This window comes from Pinus tabuliformis, chromosome Q (assembly GCF_031772625.1).
Source record: "Pinus tabuliformis cultivar Carrire ecotype Pingquan chromosome Q, CPIR1, whole genome shotgun sequence".
NCBI classification, from domain to species: domain Eukaryota; kingdom Viridiplantae; phylum Streptophyta; class Pinopsida; order Pinales; family Pinaceae; genus Pinus; species Pinus tabuliformis.
Window position 1 is genome coordinate 573,280,227 of NC_142296.1, and position 13,974 is coordinate 573,294,200.

At 41.8% G+C, this 13,974-nt stretch overlaps 1 pseudogene; it reads right to left on the minus strand.

Moving 5' to 3' along the window:
- Positions 1-2,787: 2,787 nt before the first annotated feature.
- On the minus strand, positions 2,788-9,319 carry LOC149220744 (serine/threonine-protein kinase BSK1 pseudogene; annotated as a pseudogene).
- Positions 9,320-13,974: the final 4,655 nt, after the last annotated feature.

The window sequence follows — 13,974 nt, forward strand, 5'->3', positions numbered from 1 at the left end:
GTTATCACTTCTATGCTCTTTTTCCTCTCATTAAATTTATCCCATCAAGAAAACCGTTTGCACCGCTCCCCTTGGTTGACTATTAATTTGCAACCCTTTTACTGCATTAGGAACTTGCCCACATCGATTGTCAGGCCTCTTGGCCGTAGTGACCCGTACACGACCTTTGCGAGGCCTGACAACTAATCCTTTACTAGTGTGATATGATATTATACCATGTATTGGTGCTAGGGATTAGCTCTGCGGCCACTATTATCACGCCCCTACACCTGCAGTAGTCTTCCAACCGCTTGTAGCAAGGTGCGGCACCACCGAACGCGTTCTTTTCACCAATACTAACATTCATGGACTACGCCTACTTTCACATTAACATACTTAGCTTGTGTTCCGCAACTAAGTAAAAGCAATTATCCTTTATACTTAATGTAACCCATACTCATTCATTATCATCATGCAAATAACCAAGAACAACAACAATTGCAACAAGTATAAAGGGGAGGGGCAACTCCCCGTAATGTGAGTCTGCCTGACAATTTTATTAAGAATTTCAGATTACAATACAAGCGTGTCTTGGCCGAACCAAGCCTCACACTTAACCAAATATTACAATAGATAGGCAGTCTGCCTTTTACAACATCTTGTGCACCCTTGCACGAAGGGAGGTGCTCACCCGAGCCACCCAAGATCCCTTAGCCAAGTCCTACACAAAACTGCACCCAAGCTGAACTCGACACACTAGCCTTCACCTCACCCGGCACAAGAATACTAAAACTGCACCCTAACTACCATGCGCATGAGATATGCACGGCTCTCCTTTCTCTTGCGCAGATTTTTACCCCTCTTATGCGTAGAGGATGAGAGAGATCGTTGTCTTCCAAATGAGCTCATGCTCCTTTACTTATATCCAACTCACATGAGCTCTCATGGGGTGTGCAGCCCCATGGCCGACCCCCACAAAGCCACCATCATATCCTCATGTGCCACATTTACATGTCGGCTCCCATACATTTCTTAGCCATCGTATATGCATCCTCGCTCCAACACTTAGTCGAATTAAGTGTTCACCCATCGTCGCATTTTATGTCGCATAGTGTCGGAAGTTTGCCACATTTCCTCTGCACTTCGTCGCACCCGTCGTACATCGTGGTTGAGCGCGCCCGCCCGCGCTCTTGCCTGCGCCCGTGCACGATCGACTGTCGTCGCCCTGTTGCATGAAGGCCTTACATCATCCTCCACCTGAAATTGTTGTCGTCCTCGACAACATGTCATCCCGGTAGCCATCCACCAAGATCATCATCATCGATGATGTTGACTCCTCCACACAAAGCAACATCCTCGCACATGTGTAGAGCCTCATCTCCATCATGCTTCGACTTAGTGACCAACTGCCAGCAAGCTCACCATACCAAGGTATGCACCTCAACGGTATGCTCTCCATCAGATGTCATCTCGATCCATGATTGCTGACCTCCTGTCTTCATGATGTGTCCCCATGTGAACTGCTGCCATGATACTCCAACATAATGCCAACACATCTCTGCCCACTACTAGCCCTCATGTCTCGAACGAGTCGGGTGATCAGTCCAACTATGACACTCAATCCATGAGAGTGAACATCCTCATGCCACCATCAGTCGTTTCTCAAAACATCCTGTCACATCCTTGACTCATCAAGAATCTATCTCCATAATCCATGCTCAGGTCCATGGAACTCCATCCACCTCATCTGTAACATGCTGTCCATGATGTTTGGTGTCAATGTGCTACATGAAATCAGCCACATCTATCCCAACATCATCATGTGTGTGTGTGTCTCCTCCATATGAAGAGATCATCTCCTCAAACCGACTCTCGATGTGCCACATCTAGGTCCATGAAGCAACTCTTCATCATATCTACAATGTGTCATCCCTCAAGTCTGCCATAGAAACAAGTATGCACTTGTCTCATCTATCCATGTGTCAAATTAGTTGAGTCTCGGCTCAACCCATGCCCAAGTGCAGCCACCAAGGCATCATCATCATCATTGTAATTCTTTCACCTCAAAGTGTCTCATATTGATCCTCCACATCAAGTCACTCTTCCAAGCCATGCCCATACATGTACTTTGAAAGTATGCATCCCATATTGCATCAAAGTCTCCTGACCTCAGCTCCTCAATGCATCAATTCCTCTAAGTTCACCATGTATGAAGTCCCTAAAAGTCACAACAATCTCATGTCATCATGAGCTCCATGAGTCATCTCCAACCAACATCTCCATGTAGTAGGAATGCTCCATAATCTTCTCACAACTCCATCCAAGTTCATGGCCTTGTTGTACAAGAGTGCACAACCTCTCCATCAACTCATAAGTAATAAGCCTCCATGTCACACTAGCAAATCCATCTGCACAACATCCTTGCCTTGGCACTCCTCATTGGATGTCCATGACACCTCTACAAGTGCTCCCACACAATGTCCCTGCATAAGACTGCCATGCTCCATGCCTTCAACCTGATGTCCATGACTAAGTTGCCCATGTAGTCCAACCAAGTAGACTTATCACAACAATCGATCATCCTCATCCAAGCTGCAATCTTCGGTCTAGTGAACTCGGTCACCCAACCATATCATCATCATCATGAGTCCCTCCATCATAGCTCCTCCACCAAAGTGTCCATCAAGACTATCTCTTGTTCTCGGCCATGAGAAGTCCACCCAAGAATGTGCCCTCCAATCTGTCCATGAGTCACGCCGGGCACTTAGCCATGTGGCTAAAGCATGACCCCTTCATCCACAATGATCATCAAGTCCCTCCCTTGTCAAGTGCCTTTGCACCTTCTACCATAAGGTCACAAGCAGCCCCAACAAGTCCAGCAACCATCAAAAATCCTTGCTTCTCCATATAAGGTTCCATCATAAACATCCATGGTAAGATCCTCCATAGCATAGGCAAACTAGCTTTGCATCTCCCTGCATACGGTCCATCTACCAAATGCCCAAATGAAACACAAGTATCAACGGTACTTACATCATCATCATGAGGCTCTTCCTCATTCATCCATGTCCACAAACTGCACGATCCTGGTCCAACTTGATCATCCTCAAGTTCATCCTCCATCATGGTCATGTCTGCAACATCTTCAACTATCACGGCTTCCTCTTCCTTGTTAGCACAATTTGCAACTTCACCTTGCTCCATTGTCCAACCAAGTTGAAGAAGCTCTTCTTCAACATTCTTTTCCAAGGCTTCAAGTTCTTCACGGATACGGGGCTTCTCTTCCTTCAACCTTTTCAACCTGTCCAAGGTAAGCAAGAGCTTCCTTCCACCTTCTCCCAAACTTGCCATGCCTTATCGTTCAGCTTGGTCCAAGCACCGAGCTTTACCTCTGCTAAACCTGCTTCCACTGTCATCAACTGTCAAGTTTCTAAGTGTATCCACACTTGCACTTCGTCACGAGCAACCCTACTCTGACACCAGCTCCAACCGAGCTCTGATACCAACTGTCAAGTTGTGTATCAGCTTCAAACCTTCACGAGCAAACCTTACTTTGATACCAACTGTCACGCCCCTACACCTGCGGTAGTCTTCCAACCGCTTGTAGCAAGGTGTGGCACCACCGAACGCGTTCTTTTCACCAATACTAACATTCGTGGACTAGGCCTACTTTCACATTAACATACTTAGCTTGTGTTTCGCAACTAAGTAAAAGCAATTATCCTTTATACTTAATGAAGCCCATACTCATTCATTATCATCATGCAATTAACCAAGAACAACAACAATTGCAACAAGTATAAAGGGGAGGGGCAACTATCCGTATTGTGAGTCTGCCCGACAATTTTATTAAGAATTTCATATTACAATACAAGCGTGTCTTGGCCGAACCAAGCCTCACACTTAACCAAATATTACAATAGATAGGCAGCCTGCCTTTTACAACATCTTGTGCACCCTTGCACGAAGGGAGGTGCTCACCCGAGCCACCCAAGATCCCTTAGCCAAGTCCTACACAAAACTGCACCCAAGCTGAACCCGACACACTAGCCTTCACCTCACCTGGCACAAGAATACCAAAACTGCACCCTAACTAGCATGCACATGAGATATGCGCAGCTCTCCTTTCTCTTGCGTAGATTTTTACCCCTCTTATGCGTAGAGGATGAGAGAGTTCGTTGTCTTCCAAATGAGCTCATGCTCCTTTACTTATATCCAACTCACGTGAGCTCTCATGGGGTGTGCAGCCCCATGGCCGACCCCACAAAGCCACCATCATATGCTCATGTGCCACATTTACATGTCGGCTCCCATACATTTCTTAGCCATCGTATATACATCCTCGCTCCAACACTTAGTCGAATTAAGTGTTCACCCATCGTCGCATTTTTATGTCGCATAGTGTCGGAAGTTTGTCGCATTTCCTCCGCACTCCGTCGCACCCATCGCACATCGTGGTTGAACGCGCCTGCGCGCCCGCCTGCGCTCTTGCCTGCGCCCGTGCACGATCGCCCGCCGTCGCCCTGCCGCACGAAGGCCTTACAACTATAGCCCTTGAATCTATTCCATTTCACAATCGATCTACAGATCATTGGCCCTATCTTCAACAATCGAACATTGATGTAGAATGACTTATATATGGCCTTGATTTTTCTACTCTCAATGCCCAATTGTATGATCCCTTGGACCTCAAATTTAACGCAATTGTTGTATGATCGCTTGACCCCTCCAAAGAATTAATGTGATGCGCATTTTTAATCAGTGGTATTGTCCCGTGTGTGAGGAGCATGGCTTCATGCGATGCTCCACGGACATGGGCTAGTCGCTCGTCCCTGTTTCCTGCATGATGGCTTCATGGTTTTATCTTGATTCGTGACTAATCTGTGAAATAAGGGTGTTGTCATTTCCTTTTGTATGGTTCACGGCTTCCAACCTCAGCAAGCAAATTTTGAAATCCTAGACTGACATGGTGTCTAGGCATGAACCTCGACGTGTGGCGCCCTTCAAAACCATGACTACTCCACACTACTTGGCAACATATGGCGTACTAGCCTTGAATCTCCTGACATGACCGCACTCTTCGAGCCTTTCTTACTCGACCATTGCGCTCATAGATGTGCAGATGTCAGTGACTGATCTAGAAATATGGCGAATGCAAACTGGATCATAATCCTGTCAACATGGTGAAGTTACAGGCCCTAAATCCTAACCGTAATTGGGAGTCATCTAACGAGGCTGAGGAATTGCTAGGATGGTCAAAAGTGGCCAGAATTCGGGCAAAAAAATTTCAAGATTTTTTGTAGGGGCAGTGTTCGAATCATGTTTTTGGTGGTGGAAATGGATTCATCACCATCAAAAACATCTAGGGCACCTAAAATTTTGAAGTTTAACAATTATAACTTGGACTTATAAAAATCCTTGCGGATTTTCTCTAAATATGTCCGAAATTTCCATAACTTCCCTCGCAACTCCTCCGCCTTGTTAGACTATGCGAATTAATATTGTTTTTCAATCTCAGTACAATAGCGTCTCAACTAATATTTCAACGATCTTTAATCCTCTATTTTGTTTCCCCATTGCCAGGAACTAGTAGCGTGATTGACTGCTTCACTCATGGAAAGACTCAAGGGGTCAACGACCTGTCTGTAAGAAACAGATCGACTCTATCTTACAATGACTAACACAGATTGGGCCGACCAGACCTGAAATTTCAAATTCATTTTTCTCGTCAAATGAAAATTTGATGACATTTTTGCAATTTCCATGCCCTTCATTTTACATTCCACATAAACTTGTAAGTGTCAACTTCCTTTTATCTGAAACTCTCTTTCAACTACTCTTCATCTCAATTTTCATTAATCTCCCTCTAAAGGTGCCGTGTTTTTTGCCAAAATTAACAGATGTGTTTCATACCTTACTCTGATCTAAATATAATAATCACAAATTCTTCATTCTTGAAATACTATATTAAAATTGGTACAAGTACAATGCTTGATATACTATATTAAAATTAGTAGAACTACAATAGGTTTATATAAGATTTTTTGAATTGTTGTGAGATTCAAGTTATTCCAAACTTAACATAAGTTGAGAGAATATCTCAACTATCTCTAACAAATAGAATCGAAATTTAATCCTCTAGTAATGACATTAATGTAAGTTAGAATTCCCATCCATTACAGTTCCAAAGACTTTCATGACCTTGAACTAGGACCAAGAAAACTCTAATAATCAGAGTTCCTTTTTATTAAAGTTCATAATCTCCCGAGTCAAATTTCTTGTGGCCAAGAATTCTGACAAATATTTTTTGATCAAAAATATAGATAAGTGTTCTTATTGGAAAAAGATATTGTGACAAAGAACTTTGACTGAGTGTATATCTCTATACCATCTTTTTGAATTCTGGTTAATGAGAATTCATGCGAGTAATATTTGGAAATTGCATCCAAATAAAAATTAAAAGTGATCTTCCCTTATAAAATTCATTTTCTAAGCCCCACCCACTTTTAAAAAAATTAAAATTTTAACAGACAAATAAAAATAAAAAACAATACAAAATATATGAATTTAGATAAAAAAATAAATTCAATATGAATTTATATAAAAATAAGTTCAAATGATTAATTTGGTATATATGTCAAAATTTTTAAATAATATATTTGGGATCAATATGTCAAAATTTTTTAATTATATGAAAAAATTTGAAAAGGGAAAAAGTGCAGAATACCCTATAACAGATGGGTCTGCAATGCCTCCAATCTGCATGTCGATATTCATCAATATTGTTGCATGGTTTTGTCTGTCGTGCGCAACCTTATACTCCATGGGAATGTGATTCAATTTAAGCATGTTTCCCAATTTGTGTTGGAAATTGAAAACACCCATGTTATACACTCCAATGAAGCCAAAAGTAAACATCAACAATGCCACTCCAATAGCCAATACTATAACTCTACAACCGTTAAATCTTACAGATCTGACCCCGCATTCCACATCGCTTCTAACGATTGTAACGAAACCCATCACAAAACTTACGAGGCAACTTCTAAAATGAGCTAAAAATTCCTCAAACTCGCATCTCAAAACCGGAAGAATTGTCCTCATCATGTTCGCCCGCCGCCTCCCGCCCCTTCTCCTCATCTTTTAATAACAATAATTCACATATCCCCATAGCAGTAAAAACATGGCCTCAAGACCAGACATACAGAAACACCATCAGCATCGGGATTCGTCGTTTTTGTTGTTATTGCTACTATCTTCTTCCTTAGAAGACAATGCAGTAAAATCAAAAGGGTTGATGCTCCTTTCGTTCCATCGAACTCCTGATAAGCCAATGCATTAAAATCAAAACGGTTGACACTCCTTTCTTTCCATCGGGCTCCTGAGAAGACAATGCAGTAAAAGCAACTTCCATCGGGCTCTTGAGAAGACAATGCAGTAAAATAAAAGGGGTTGCTGCTCCTTTTGTCCCATCGGTCAAGAGTGGGTCGTAGTAGTAGCAATAGTAGCTTTCGTTGCCCATGGGCCCTGTTATCGCTTCTATGCTCTTTTTCCTCTCATTAACTTTATCGCATCAAGAAAATCAACTCCTCATAAATATCCTGCAAAAGGACGCACAATTTCAATTTAAGTCTAATGGTTTGCAGCAAGCTGCGACTTAGAAACAACTCGGATTCCATGAATGGGGTTTCCTCGAGAGAAATAGTACGAGAGGGGGAGTTCATTAATTTTGAAATTGATATTGGAGAGATTGGCATTCCTCTTGTGAGAAAACATGGAGCATACGTTAGGTTGGTGTACGAGCATGAAAGCAATACTCTGCATTCTTACAGTTAATGTCAGAATCGGTCGATACCACCAACGTTAATGCTTTTGTTGTAACTCCTTCCCGAAAAATGTAAGCGGATAGCTCATCATTGGTCGCCTTTTTCAAGAAAAAACACCTACTGGAGTCTATATTACCAATCTCGCTGTCAGGTAACTTAGTTTATTATTTTTTATTTAGACTTCAATGGGTTAGTTTCCCTTTATCTCTATTTAGGATAGTATAATGTGACATTGCCAAAGTTAGTCTTGATAAGAAATGCAGAAGACAGAAGTTTGGACAAACACACGGGAGCTCACAGGTGCAGATCACCAGGAGCTCCCCCAGCAAATGCATTCGCTTCATCTTATTCATTAATCATCAAGAATTAAATAGATACATAGGCAAAAACAGATTCCTAATTAATAGGAACTGAATGTCAAATAAAGAGCAAATCATAACTACGTAACCTATTCTCCATTAATTTCTAACATCCCCCCTTAATGGAGAAAGGGACATAAACAAGATTCAGATGCAAGAACCCACGCTAGATTTGCACCTTCAAGAGGAATGAACGGTTGTTTGAGATCCCAACTAATGAATGCAAGAAAACATAAATGGACGGAGAATATGGAGAGAATGCACGATGGATCTAGCTTAAATAAGAATGGTGGCTCATATTGTAAACAACGTGAAGCAATGCGCACAAGCTCAGTTCCTTCTTCTGTTGGAAATTTCCCTTCTAAGTGGGAATCCATTAGCAGTAGCATATTTTTTCCCCGTATCAAATCAAGAGCATGGCGGGGAGGAATGTGCTTTCCACTTAAGAGATCCAAAAGAACAGTGCCATAATTGTAGATAACGCTTTCAGGTGTGACCCTTCCAGTTCTTAGATATTCAGGAGGTGTGTAGGAAAGATTGGTGTTGTAGCTCTTTCCATCTCTGTTGTTTTTCATAAGCCCGAAGCATGAAAGACGAGGGTCCCCCTCCTGATCAAAAAGCACCCTGTAGGCATTTAAGTCATGGTACAGGGGTCGGCCTTCATTACTACAATGCTCTAAGGCTTGAGCAATGTAAAGGGAAACTCTCAAACGCATAGCCCATTCCATTGTCTGCTTCTCCCAGTGAAAAAAATGTTTTACAAGTGTGTCATTAGGCATGTACTCTGCAACTAAAAGTCGTTCATCTCCTTTACAACAATACCCTATTAAACTGACCAGTCTCTCATGTCGCAGCCACCCAACTCCCCAGTCTTCATCCACAAGCTGTTTGGCATCAAGCCAAGCTACTTTGGGAAACTTTTTCACTGCAATCCACCGATTGCTATCCATTGGGAGCCTTCTCTCCACTTTCAGACACAATATTATCAGAATTGAAGTAATTTGTAGCAGCTCTGAGCTCCTCAAGAGAATACTCTGTGAATGGTGGAATAGAATCAGGTTCAGGATCATCTCCATTTTCTTCAGGCCTCATCATTTCTACAACCTGTTCCTTGGTAGGGGGTGAGAGATAATGCCTTGAAGGGCAAAAACCCATGCTTTCGCTGCGCAACTCTGATCCACGCCCAGTGAAGTTGAAATCTGTAGAATTGGTAACTAGCGGTACATGCACCTTCATTCTCGTTGTCCAGTCAAGTGGAGTTCTCCCAGGATCACGATGCCACTGACTTTCATTGTATTGGAGCCCTCCTGCCGGGGCATTCTTGCCTGAATTTAGCGGATCTCCTAAGATCCATTGTTTCAGGAAACACTGCTCATCTGGAAAAGAGCCCGCAGAGCAACCTGCATCTTCTATACACAGATTTGCTTTAGCAATAGAATACTCAGACAACCCAAGATATGATTCCAGAGCAGACAACTGTTTGTCAAACTGTCCGGCGCCATCCTCTGTTTTGTAACAATCGTTTGTCCCACCATCGACCTCAATAGGGGTGTCCACAGGTTTGGCCTTAACAACATCATCGACCGGCGTAATGTCCACAAAGGCAGACTCATTTCCATCTTCACATATAGAAGAAACTTCTGGGGTATTTATTTCTTGAGCCAACTTGTAGAGTCTGTCTTCATTTGCAGACTTATTTGACGTCGTCAAGGCTTGTTGAGGCCTACTTTTCACATCCAACTTGTAGAGTCCTCCTATGCGGATACCTGTAGCAATGGGATTCATCTGATCCAACAAATCTTTAATAATGCAATAAGATTTAAAAAATTCTACCTTGAGGTCGTGATCTGTAATCTTGGACACAGAAATCAGGTTCTTCTTAATGCCAGGAACATACCACACATCAGATATATTTCTAATCTTACCATCAGGTAGAGTAACAAGGACATCTCCATGTCCCTTGATCTCGTACCCACTATTATCTCCAAGATAGACTTTTACTCCAGAGCTGGATTCTTTAAAATTTCTGAACCATCGCTTTTTACCTGACATATGTGAGGAGGCTCCAGAATCCACGATCCAAATATCTGATTCATCCTCCTCAGTAGCAGTGTCACCCTCGGCCATAAATAGTCTAACATCCAGATTCTGATCTGGGCCTGTATCTGCATCTGCATCTGCCAAATGACCTGCATGCCTTTTCTGATTGTACCTCTCTTGATTTGCCTTCTTCTTGCGACAAAATTTAGAAATATGGCCTATCTTACCACAATAAAAACATTCAGGAGCAAAGTCATTTCTATACGAGGTCATACCTTGTGGTGTCATTTCTGTTGTGTTGCCCCTCCTTTGATCAGCCATCACTCTCCCTTTTGGCTTGAACTTTGTTATCAATGCAAGATCTGGATCTTGAGGCTTGAGAGATGACCTCCTTTCCTCTTCATGTAGCAGAATTCCAGTAAGCTCTTCAAAACTTGGGGGCTTTTCCCTTGCATTCAATCCAGTTATAAACATCTGATAGTCATCTGTCATACTGTTCATGGTGATTGTCACCAGATCATCATTTGCCACGGTTTGACTGATATCATATAGTTTATCTTTAACTTCCTTTATCCGAGATAAGAATGACGAAACAGACTCATTCTCCTCCATCTTGATTGACAGGATCTTCTTCCTGAGGAACAATGTTCGGCTGGTGTTCTTGATTTCATACATGTCTTTGAGAGTTGTCCAAATCTCATTCGCTGTCTTGAAATCCCGAATATGAGGGATGATGCAATCTTTAACTAACAATTTTAGTAGGACCTTTGCCTTCAGCCCCCTTTTCTCCCATTATTGAGTTGTTGCATTCGTTCCACCATTTGCAACAGTTGGCTTACCTTCATCACTGATGACAATGCTGTAGGTATTCTGACCTTCAAGCAAAGTCTGAAGCTTAAATTTCCAATTTATGTAATTGGAACCATCCAATTTGCTGCTTTCATTTAAATAATCTGCCATCTGAGAATTCATCTTGAAAAAAAAACAGGTTACCCCGGCAACTTAGAAAGAACGAACAACTCTCAATTATCACAACAATCGACCACTACAACACACGAGCTTCTCCGCTCGACCTCCCAACAGCCTCCACACTCAACCTTCGAGCTATCAAAACTGCGACCTCAGCCTCAGCTATGCCGGCCACATTGCGCCATCGAGAGAGCTGCCACCACGATCTGGGCTCAGAGGTTCACCACCCAATTCGAGCTGCCACCAGGATTAGCACTTCAATTTTGAGGAGCACGCAACAATGCACTTCGGCCTCCGCCAATGCACCACCGCAACGCTCCCAACAATTTCTACCACATTTAGTCAGACGGACCTCCTCCAGCAACTGGCTCTGTTTTCCGGTTCCTCCAACCACGACAAACTTCAACGATTTTAAAAAAAAAAAGAAAAAACCACTCAGATCATATCAGACCTCCCACGGAGAACACAATTTCAAAAAACGCTCTCACGGAAAGCACACAGGGCTTTGCAGCACTTTGGTAACCTCCACGCAGCTCCTCCACGCAGCCGTTGTTCCACTAATTTGACCTTTGCTTTTTCCTGTCCCTCATTTCACAAGCAACTACAACCACCGCGACCTCACCAGCACCAACGTGATTTTCCCTCTCAGATCAGCGATTTTCGGGCGCGATGATCAAAATCGTTGCAAGGGAATGGCCATTCATTGCGTGGCAAAGGCAGGAACTATGGGAGGCATGTCAAGTGCCACCGTAACCTTGAATCTCTGCACCAGATCCAACAGGCTCCCGATTTTGAGCTTGTGCATGCCGAGAATAGCAGACCCATCCCTGAGCGAGAAGATATGAAACAAAGGGAGTATGCACAACCAAGCTGGATTTGTTAGAATGCACAAATGGTTGCAAAACCCGTGAACTTGATCAGACTGGATAGAAACCAGAGATCCGCCCCAATCCAGATCTTGAGTCTCCTGATGATGGAAAAACTAAGAACTAATCTTTTATTTCCTCACAACACATGTTTAGATCTAGCTCCGATACCATGATAAGAAATGCAGAAGACAGAAGTTTGGACAAACACACAGGAGCTCACAGGTGCAGATCACCAGGAGCTCCCCCAGCAAATGCATTCGCTTCATCTTATTCATTAATCATCAAGAATTAAATAGATACATAGGCAAAAACAGATTCCTAATTAATAGGAACTGAATGTCAAATAAAGAGTAAATCATAACTACGTAACCTATTCTCCATTAATTTCTAACAAGTCTTGGTTGCTTTTCGCAGGTAATATTCAGATAAATTTAGTACTGTTCAGTTTTATGTTTCACTAGGGCGACTTTAAATCCAGGAGGAGCCAAACATCTAAAAAATTATTGCAAAACTTGTAATGGCTACAGGTGAACTGACAAACTCATTTATTGGTATATAGAATTCACATAATCGTAGTTGGAACTAATGTACCTTACTATAGATTTTGACGGCTTCAATTCCAAACTAGACGTGATTTTCACGGTTTGCTAGTCTATAAAACACGTCAAACTTGATGTGGAAAAACTTACCACCACCATCAAATACGTTTTGAAATGCGAAATACCTCCTATAGGACGTCAAATGCTAGGCCTGGGGTCGACTCTTCCAATAATCTATAACTTTTGTACTATAATGGCCTTTTCGGCCTCTCACAAGAAATGATTGTGACTAGAATAACAAGAGTCTCATTCTGCCAAACTTGCAGCAACCTTTCCAGGAATGCAAGTATTTTGACCTTTAATGGAGTCTTGTCTAATAATTATTCAAACCTCTGATAAAAAGATCGGTGTGACATGCCTTGAACCCGCTTCACAAGATTCAATTGCTCTCGACCTCTCCAAATTGTCATAGCCTTCGGCCCTCAATGATGGAGATACACTGTTATGATCACGTAGAATAGTCATTTCGGCCTTTGAAAATGGTGTCAAAATGGGGCCTCTATTAGAAAGAACTCCATCTTCAAGATCTACAAGGTGAATGGATTTAGACTTCTTCATTCCTTCTATAGCAGGAATATTTTAGTGGTGTAACTTGAACTTAGTTCCGTGCAAACGACAATACTCTGGCAAATAGATCTTCACTCTCGCACTAAAAATCTTTTGTAAATAAACACAATTATATAAGCCAATTAAGATATCTTTTGTAAATGAACACAATTATATAAGCCAATTAGGTTGGCTATAGAGAATAATCGAAATTGACCAGATTTTAGGGTGGCTATAGAGAACATCAAAATGGACAAGATTTTATTTAGGGTGATTATGGGAGATCACTGAATCTTTGAGTTTGTTTTAAAAATAATCTGCAATAAACTTTTACGGTGGTAGGATGCACAGCTCTGATACCACAACTTTGATATAACAGATCTAGCACACTTTAACGTTCTGATTAAAATAAACTTTCAGCAAGAACAAAAACATAAAGGGATCTGGAAATACAACTACTTTATTTAATTAATAAGTGCAAATAATACATGCAAATGACATGCAAGGTTTCTCATCAAGGTACTTGACCAACTGAACCTTGAAGCCCACTTGTGGACCTTGGATGGATCCACGAGACAAATTACACCCAAGGGGTTTTCGTCCTTGGAATCAAACTAGAACTGGTCTGGCCAAATTCTCAATAAAGAAAAAATAAATAGATAATTGAAAATGATCAAAAAGCTTGGCTTCTATCCATTTTAATAGAATTGATGAACTTTTTAGAAATCTTATTTTCTTATTTTCCTTAAAAAAAATATGAATACCATAAACGGATCTCATGAGAAAA